Source organism: Pogona vitticeps, chromosome 2, assembly GCF_051106095.1.
Source record: "Pogona vitticeps strain Pit_001003342236 chromosome 2, PviZW2.1, whole genome shotgun sequence".
NCBI lineage: Eukaryota > Metazoa > Chordata > Lepidosauria > Squamata > Agamidae > Pogona > Pogona vitticeps.
The window spans coordinates 129,070,028-129,080,391 of record NC_135784.1 but is presented as its reverse complement, the minus strand read 5'-3'; the positions used below and the strand labels follow the sequence as shown (position 1 = coordinate 129,080,391).

General features: G+C 41.5%; 1 pseudogene; it reads right to left on the bottom strand.

Annotated features, from left to right (window-relative positions):
• Positions 1–575: 575 nt before the first annotated feature.
• On the bottom strand, positions 576–2,230 carry LOC144586227 (zinc finger BED domain-containing protein 5-like; annotated as a pseudogene).
• Positions 2,231–10,364: the final 8,134 nt, after the last annotated feature.

Sequence of the window (10,364 nt, the reverse complement as noted above, 5' to 3'; positions counted from 1 at the left end):
ATTGCAATGCAGGAACTAAGAATTACAAGATGAAAACTCTGAAACTAAATTAAGATTCGAGGAAAATATATATTCATGCACACTGTAAAAAAGGTTAAAAAGACACAAAGAAAAATTTTACAGAGGGAAAGCAACAAAAATCAGAGCGACAAATTTAATGCCTTAAACTGAAGAAAAACATATATATCTACACAAAAAGTTTACATGAAGGGCACAAAAAAATTGAAATCATAAAACTGAGAAACCAAAATATAGTATCAAACTGGAGTGCACACTAAAAAAGGACAATACAAAGAGACACACAACATGTTTTACAGAGCACAACAAGAATTTGAAAATGAAACTGGAATGTGAAATCCAATGCAAGCAAATACAACAATAATAGCTGAGACAATTATTAATGAAGAAAATGTCTGTACAGAAAAAGAAAAAAAATCAATGGCTGCCTTGTGTTTGGTAAGCTGATGACAATTTCTTGATGTCTGGAACTATTTTTTGTTAATCTCATTCTTAAATCGTCATGCTCAGTGATATTCAACATGTTCCTTGACTTAGAAAGGATCTGTTGGACGGTGCTAAAGCCCCTCCACTAAGTAAGTGGAAGGAAAGGCTAAAATAAGCAACTTAACTTCCTCCCACAATATTGAGTAAGTGTTCCTCATTTTCACCCAAAAATCTTCATAGCCGTAACTCTGAAAATGTGATATGGCTTCACAGTCATATTTCAGATCTGTCAGTGGCTCTTGCAGTTTGGGATGAAGTTGTGCAAAGTCTGCTGTGAAAGGATTTAGCACCCAAGTGGGCACTTTCAGATTTATCAGATCATAGAATCTGGTTTCTTCTTTTAGTTGCTTCAACTGGCAGCAAAAAATGTCCAAATCTTCTGCTTGGAGTTGACGTTCGTTACCAAGGCTTGGGAACTGATACAGCTCATAGTGACTCATATTGCTTGCAAGGAGGTCCAATTTGGAAATAAATGAGCAGATTACTCCTTTGGCCTTAAGAAAATTGATTTTATGTCCTTGCAGCTTTACGTTCACTTCATTCAGCTTGTCAAAAACATCAACAAGATAAGGTACATCCAGACATCAAAATTTACGAGAACTGCTTAGACTTGGATCAATGGATTCAAGGAATTCGACAACTGTGTCAAAAAGTTCGTGGAATCTCTGTAGACACTTCCCTTTTGAAAGCCACCTTACTTCGGTGTGCAAAAGGAGACATTCAAACTCCTCGTCATTTTCTTCACAAAGCTTGTGAAAAAGTCGGTTCTTCAAGGCTTTTGACTTAATTTTGTTCCCAGTATTAATGATGTAACTTATAGACTCGTGCAAATGGCCACTCAAAATTTTTGAGACAAGGTGCTCTCTATGAACGATGCAATGGACAGTCCTAACTCCAGGTACAACCGATTTTAGATGAGCTTGAAATCCGCGATATTGTCCAACCATGGATGCAGCTCGGTTGTACATGACACGACGTTTGTCAAAGGGATGTTTTTCTCATTAAAAACTCTTTAACCTTTTTAAATATCATAGAACCTTTTGTGTTGGTGGCTAATTTTTGAGCAAATAACAGTTCTTCCCCAATCTCTTCATTTCCATTGATGAAACGGACATAAGCCAATAACAAGGCTTCATTTTCACAAATTGTTGACTCATCAATTTGCATCATGAATTCTGTACTTTTTAAGGTGTCAATAAGCTTTTCTTCCACATCAGCAGCCATTTCATCAATTCTTTTTCATACGGTGTCCTTGCTCAAAAGAATCGATTACGTGACAGTGCTTGTGCTGGGTCCCAACATGGTGGCAAAAATCTGTTTCACTTCTGGTAAAATCAGCATTTCTCTGATAGTGTGAGGTTTGCCACATTTTGCTATCAACAAAGATACTTCATAGGAACAAATGAGCCCCTTGTCGGCATTGAGTGACAATTTTCCAAATAACTTCTCAACAGTGCTGCAACCCTCAAATTTGGCCTTCAAGGATTGGGAAAACGATACTGGTTTGTTGGCTTTATCCAAATGAATTTTTACTAAATGGTCTTTCAGTCGGGAAGGCTTCATTGCTTAATTTGAAAATGTTTTCTCACAAAGAAGACAAAATGGAAGCTGTGCGTTGGAAGAAGATGGAATGAATCCCAAGTTTAAGTTTTCCTAAATATTGGCGACATTTCCTCTTCTCGGCCATTTTGAGAGGTTTTCGAAATGAAAGAGGTATCTCGGCCATGTTAAGAGGCCGTCACTGCCCATTCTGGCCTATGGCGCACCACTGTATGGGTAGAGTGATAGAGGCTGCTGTGCAACTCACATGAAGATGAGCGATGTGTATTCACATATGTATGGCGTTCTGTACTGAAGCTAGCTGGAGGAACATTTTAAAACACAGTTCAATCCACTGATGTTTTTGTGCAAGAGATATACAGCGGTTCACTGTATTAAAATGTCTTAAAGGTGTCCTGAAAACTTCTCGCTCCGTTGCCCCCATATTGCCCCCTTTTGTTCCTTTGCTCCTGCATCACCCCTTTTCATTCCATCGCCCCCTCTGGAAAATGAAATCGCACCCTGGAGGGACGATATCGCCCATGTTAAGAACCACTAAGTTAAAAGATGCAACTCAGCTTACACTTAAGAAGGTGCCTGTCTTTTTGTGGGGAAGAGTAGTAGTAGAAGCTCTTCAGGTTTCTGAGACTGCCCTTTTCCTGTTCTGACCTGTGTTGACCTCCCTTCAACCTTACATTGCTATTCTTAAGGTTGCTGATGTCCCTTCACACACCTTTCCTCTTGTCCCTCCAAGGAGGAGACCTCTTTCCTTTCGTCTCTAGAGATGAAAAGGGCAGCCGTGGCTTTATTGATTGTTTGATTTGATTTATATACTATTCCATTAGTGCCGGAGCACTATTCTGGGAAGTTTACAAAAGGGGAACAGAAACCCAAACAGAAATAAAACTGTAACAGATTAAAACAATGTAGACTAATAACAATTAAAATAGATAGTACCAAAGGTGATTTCCCCATAATTGCCAGCTGAGAGGCATACGGTCAACCAGGGTTGGTGTCAAAGTCTTCCTGAAAAGCCATGTTTTAAGTTGCCTCCTAAATGTCAGCAAGGAGGGAGCCAGGTGTAGCTCCTGTGGGAGCTGGTTCCACAAGTTTGGTGCCATTGCAAAGAAGGCCCTGTCTCTTGTAGAGGACTTGCACACCTCCCTCGGGGTAGCAACATGGAGGAGCATAGCCTGGGACAATCTGGTGGGGCGGGCACATGACATTTGGGAAAGATGTTCCAACAAATAAGGAAAGTGTGCTTGGGCAACCATTCTAAGCTTCAAAGGGCTGAATCCATCAGTTAAGGTCACTCCTGTATCATTGCTTGCTTATTCTGCAACAGAATTGAAGGTCTTCAAAAGTTTCAATCAGTAACGGCCCTGGACTGTCTTACAAACTCAAGGCTTTGGTTTCCTTTATTGAGTCAATCTATCTCTTTTTTTTAGCCTTCCTCTTTTTTACTGCTTTCTCCAGCATTATTGGTTTTTCCAGTGACTATTGTCCTCTCTGGATATTCCCAAAATATAATGGCCCAAGTTTAGTCATTTGAGCTACCCATCTACAAGTTGGCACATGACCTGCCCTCTCCTTCATTGCTGCATTCTAAAGTCCCCTAAATATTTTATAACAGTGAAACATATGTGTTCATAAAAGTAAGGAAGACACAGAATAAATAATCTTTAATGTGATCATCAGCGCAAGTGGAAGCCATTTTGAAGTCAAATTTTGGACAATTCCACTAACCTTCGATCGAAATGCAGAAATGTCTGTGAGCAGAGCAAAATAATTCCATCCGAATAGCCCCTTCCGAACAACAACAACAACAACAACAACAAAACCAAAAACAGACTTATTGATACTGTCTCACAGATACCCCATATATTGTATATACATAGATATGACGAAAATGTGCTTCTCAGAGTGGGAAGAAAAGTGAAAGAAGTTATTAGGAGTTAATAGATACCTGATGTTTAAAATAAAACTTTGTCACTTTTCTTCCTTTAATGCTTGGTTTATTTAAGCGAAATATGGTAGTAAAATATTTGCCTTGCACTTTTTTTGGTGCTTCCGTTCCATACGATGGTATAAAACTGGCCTAGCAATAGGATTTTCCTGGCCAAACGGGAGAATTTCATCCTTTTCTTTAATTGCAGTCAAATGAAACTCTTTCCCACATGACGGAGGTGAGGAAATGAGTTGTTTCGTGGAAGAGAAAGCAGAACCTTTGTTTGCTTGGCGCATGCAATAGTTTAAAATGGTTTTTTTAAAAAGTCTTAAAAATATAGCAGCCACTGCAGTTTATACACCTCCGGTTGCAAAAGAGTTGACGCATATCACAAAATCTAAAATGTGTTGATTATCTTCCCAACAGTTCCATGTGAATTTCATTAGCTAGTTAAATGGTACCTAGCCAGCTGGAGGGATTTCCAGTAGGAAACGTGATACAAGCAAAGCTTATAGATCTCAAATTCCTGAAAGCCATGTGGAATTCATGCTGATTAAATGTGATAAGGGTAGCCCTGAACTCATCTCTCGGGTTCTGTCTCTGCATATCTTTTACAAACAGTAGGGAAAGGCACCTGTGATCCTGTTCTGATATGACATTGGGCCTGGTATATGTCCTATCACCCCAATGTCTCCTGGGTGATAAGATGAAGAAATGAGAAGGAATCGTGAGTAGAATAGCTAAAATACTTTGTGAGTGACAATTGCTGCCAGCTGTCCCACAAATATCCCCAAATGAAGAAGAAAAAGGTAAGATGAAGGCATTGGGTTTCCCAGCCTGCCTATTAATTCCAGACATTGACATTGGTTCAGCTCTTATATCAGCCTAACTTACAAAGTTGTTTATGAGAATAAAAGAGGAGTGGTGGACTAGCTCCGCAGCCTGGAGCTTCCTGGAAGAGAGGCAGGAGATGATTGCAGACAAGATATGTTTTATCGGAGCAGTTGAAACAGTCTGAAGCCCAAAGGCTTTGCTGAAATACTTCTGTTTATTAGCCGCTCTTATATCTATACATACAACTCTGTGTATGTGTGCCCGTCTGTAAGAGTGACTAATAGACAGAAGCATTCTCATAAAACCTTTTGGCTTCAGCCTCTCTGGTGTGTGTGTTCTTTCCTGCCTGCTTTTCCACTTTCCTTTTTGCAACTTATATGAGATATTACTTTCCTGATAAAATTAGAAGTGGGAAACCATTTTAATTACTCTTCTACTATTGGCACCTCTCCCTTGGAGCCATGAGAATAAATACAGCTAAGCCATTTATTGTAGAATGGTTTGAGTGCTTGCTTTAGTTTCCATGTGCTCCTTATGATATTTTTCCTATGTTGACTCTTGTTAAAGAGGAACACAGAATTCATAGCCTGGACTACCTCCTAGCCCCATATAATGTTTTCTCAGCTTCCCATCCTGGGAGTTTCTGGTCTGTGTAAGTGCAGTTTAACTCAACCATTTGAGCAAAATATATTTGGGCTCTGTTTCAATGCATGCAAATTCCAGGAAGGAGTAACAGCGAGGAGAATGAACAGCACTGGCTTTGTCTGCCTCTTCCTCTCTTAAACGGTGGCATCTTTAACAAAACTATTCCAAAATGCCTCCTAGGACCCAAAAGGAAACTCATCTCGGATGTAGCATCTGTTAGTGTTTTCGTTACAGTCCCAAACAGCCATTCTTACTGAAGCTAAAGGAAATCCCATTACATCGACAGCCTACCCAGTGGTGATTTCGGGAAGATAGAATTCCATCCCTAAAATAAGCTGGTTGATTCTAACAATCCAGGACTGAGGTTTGTCCGTGGGGTTTCGCTACCTTCCGTGGCCAAAAGAGAAATATTAGGCCTTAGCCAACAATGTTCTTCTGTAGTTTGCCTCCATAACTTGCAACGGTTCTCTTCTTTTCCCTCCTTTCTTCCAGGAAATGGATAGTGGGCTGTGGGACTGGCATCTTGTTATTAAAGAGGCAGATCTTCCTTACACTGCCTCAGGAACTCAACAGAGTCACTCGTGCAGATGTGGAACTCTTTCCATCTTGTGTTCATGGCATTTTGCAGAATCCCACCAGCATTCTGCGCCTGTCTTTGGTTTGTGTCAGGTTGCGAGACCTTGTTTTTCTCTTCCCACATTGAAATCTCTACTCATTTTATTGCATGTTTCCTAACAAACAAACTTATTCATGCATTGTAGCTAATGCATACATTTTCCCCCTTGACTAAATTGTGCTTTCATATAATTTTCAGTCATGCCTGGTAACGGTCCATGTGTTACGGCATGTACATTGTTCCATGTTTTTGGGGTCCCCCCCCAATGCTCCATAAACTTCACAAATGTACACTTTTTGTCATGGTGAGATGCATTGTTTTCTTGTACAGAATGAATTCAGAATGAAGGAATAAATTCTCACAATGAAGTTTGGAAATACAATTTTTTTTGCCAAGGCTACCAAATTCAACAAAATCGTTTCTCATCCCTAATCACACCCATTGCTCAGTGAATTGCTTCAAGGCAAGTTAGTTTCTGAGCAATTGGGTTTCCCTTGCTTAGATAAAATACACTCACAACCCCAGCCTTTGCTCCCACCAATCTGCCGATTCTAGCATTCTAGGACTCCTGGCTGCTTTACTAGGCTAATTAGGCTAACTAGGAATTTGGGAGGATACCCAAGTTGGCCTAAAAGGTTGCCTTTTTTGTTCTGCTTGGTAATGATGTAAGGATATGGCTGATATTTTAATTAGACTGTATCAAATTCTTGGGTGGATCTGACAACCAGAGCATATAATGGGCTGCTGCGGTCTTCTATTTCATTCCAGAAATGGGTCATGAATGTGGCAAGAGTCATCCACAAATGGTAATGGGGATGAAAACAACATTTGAGAGGCAAAATGGTAGAGTGGTGAGGGTGTTAGAAATTCAGATTCTGGTTCCCACTGAGCCCCAAAATTCACCAAGTGATCTCAGGCTGGCCACTCTTTTTTTCTTACCCACACTCTCAGCCTGATCTTCTTCACAACCTCGTTTTTGTGGAAGAAGTGTGGAGGAGTGGACCCATCTCCATTGGCTTGATCTCATCACAGGAGAGGCATAATTATCAAAATAAAAATGCACACAACAACTTATTGGCTTATCACTTTCCCATGGCCTTGCCTATCTCACAATGTTGGTTTGAAGATAACGTGGAGAGGAAGGCAGCCATGTATGTTGACTTGACTTCCTTAGAAGAAACAAACGTAATAAACAAACAAATCAAGTTGAAATGAGGTTTCTCATTTGGCACCTGAAGCTTTTTCATCTAGCTAGAGTCAGAGCAGAGGAAGTGCTAGTACACTGATGTCTTCCTGAGAAGGAAGGTGAATGGGGATAGAAGAACATACAAGACATGCTGCTGAAGCCAGAGATCAGTACAGGAGTCGAAGCACAGCAGGTGGCAACATTTACACTCTCTGCTTCACATTGCAAAGTCAGAGTCAAAGCATGCTGGATTTCTCTGTTCCTCCCCAGTTTATCTAGACTGGGCTCCTTACACTACTTAAATTGCCTGGGATCAACTCTAATCTCTGCCATAGTACCAGGATTTGGGTGGGGTGGGGTGAGGAGCACAATGCAATCTTAAGTGTCAAAGTGCTAGATAGCTCAATGGTTTAGGTATCTGGCTGTGGGGCCAGAGGTTGGAAGATCAATTCACCACAGTGCCTCCATGATAGGAATTGGACTTGATGATCCATAGGGTCCTTTAGAAGTCTGCATTTCTAAATTGACGATGGTGAAGATGATGAAAAGTGATCAAGTATGTGCTTATTCCCCCTAACTGTACATGATGAGGTAAAGTAGTCTGGCAGAAGAAGTAATTTTCTTTTGGATGCACGAGTGTGTGCATGCACGCTGACACCCCATCCTTTCAGCTTGGTAAATTCAAACTAACCAGACGTGGTGGTCCTTAATTTCTTTCTGTAATGATGAATCCACATGTCTCCAGGTAGTCGAGCGATCTCATCAATGTCTCAGCAGGACAACTTTGGAAAAGCAGGTGGGGGCAGCAAAGGGGTGGCGGTCAGGAGCCCAAATTCTAATTGACTGTAAAATGAAAATAAAAATTGCCTTTGACTCTGAGGAACACACAGAAATGTGAATGACCCTGTGCTGATCCAGCAGGGGGCGGGAGTGTGGGGAGGAGGGTTTTCCCACCTCTTTGCAAACAAATTGAACACCATGAAGAAAGCAAACAAATCCAAGCAGCCATTATGTTTTGTTCCTCTATAATTATGTGCCTGACAATAAACTCTGGTTTATAAAAAAAAAATGCCCTGGGAGATTCTTCTTAGTACATTTTTTTTTTTTTCAAAGACTGCAAGAGTTTGCTCAGGTGTTGCTTAGTCTCTGCAACTCAACTAATGTTCAGTTTTGGTGTAAGAAGTAGTTGTGTTTGAACTGAAACTGGAAATGGCTAACCTGAATGTGGAGGATTCATAAACAGTGACAGAAGTTAGCACTTCCTTATGCACTGCATCATTAACTGGCTGGCTTTGCTATAGACTGGGATGGCTGCCAGAGAGTTTCAAAAGAAAGTTAGACAAATAGAAGGAGCATAATCTTGAATAATGGTTTATAGCTACATGGAACCTCCATTTATAGTAGTAGCGTACCACAGAATACCAGGGTGCTAGGGTCAGGCAAAAGGACATGAGAGTTTTCTTGCCCAACTTGTGAGGTTCCCAGGAGCTTTTGGCTGTTGGCAAAAAGAGTCAGATACAGTGACATAGTGTGGGGGCGGTCGCCCTGGGTGCAAAATTCTTAGGGGCGCTTGGATTGCCCTGCCTGCCACGTTCCCACCGCTGCTCCTTGTGCAACTCTTCCCCCTCCCAGCAGTCCAAGTCCAAGCCACCAGGGGCACCACAGTCACGACTGCCACCACCACCACCACCACCAGTGCAGACCCTGAGCAGCTTCACAGATGCTTCATGGCACCACCCCAGGGCTTCTCCTGCTCTGCCCCACCTCGCCCCCTGTGCCCCCCCACCCGTATGTTGCATCACAGAGCTGGCACATGACTTGTGCCCTGCAATACTGGCCTTGCCCCAGGTGCTGGCAACCCACACTATGCCACTGCTCAGCTAAATAACTCAAATCCAATCCAGTACAAGATGTTCTTAAGTCATGAGTGAATGAATGACTGGCAGAAGGAAAATGGTTGGTGGGCTTAAAGTGAGTGGTAGAAACTACCCAATAAGAAACACTTTGAAGAGAGAGAAGGAGGCAATAAGGGAGGAGAGAGGGAGAAAGAGGGATAAAGAGCCTGCGTAGTGACAAGAGTGTTGAACCTTAGGAGATGCACTTTTAGATCCCTATTGAGCCATGAAACCTTGGCATTTACATCATGTACTCACTGGGAAGAAGAGTGAACCAGAATGGACCAAATAGAAGAGCAAATGCCTGTGTAGTCAAATTCCCCCTTTCTTCTCCAGCTCCCTTTTCCCCCCACCTTTAATTTTTCCAACATACTAAGAAAGGCTAACAGGATTACTTCTTTGCAAATGGTCCAGTATATAAAAGTGATAGTCCTCTAGCCCTTTGTAAATAAGTGGTGGTGGTAGCAAGTGATTTTGCAGTATATTAGGTGAAGTCTAGACTGTATGGGCCAGCCGAGTGACATGATCAGTGACTATTAGGGCCCCTCCACCTCCTAAAGGGCTCCCGTGAGTGTCACAAAAGGCTGCCAATTTTCTTTTCAAACCAACCTCTCTTACCTCCTCTGAATGTGAGCGCTTGTCCTCTTGCAAAAGAAATAACAGCCTTGAAAATGCTTAGCATCCTTGGACCTTAAGTATGTGCTGCAGCATAGGGAGAATAAAGGTTAGCTGTGGATCTATCTTAAAAGAATTTCAACTAATTTTTAAATGAAATAATGGCACTCTTGGTAACCCTTGGCAGCTTATTTTCTTTCAGGTTTGTGAAAACAGGATCCTAGAACAGGCTTTAAAGAAAAAGCCAAAAGGTTTTGACACTCTAGACAATTAAATTATGCACTGTGCTGGATCCTAATGTCTGAGAAGCTGGGATCCTGGTGCCTCGAGTCTGACAGAGGTAGTTTGTATTGTAAGATAAATAAAAGCTGCCTTAGAATAAACATGAAGTGTGTTTAATCTCCCTTTGACAGATTATTACTGGATGCAGCACTACTAACTGCAGGGTTGTGGCTCTAGACTTGAAGAGATAATTCTGCAAGGAAATCATGCTTGGAAATACCATGTTTGTAGCTTTCCCAGCCTCTTTAGCAAACTGCAATGTGCTGCTCTCCAACCTGTACATGTAAGGGGTTATTTCTG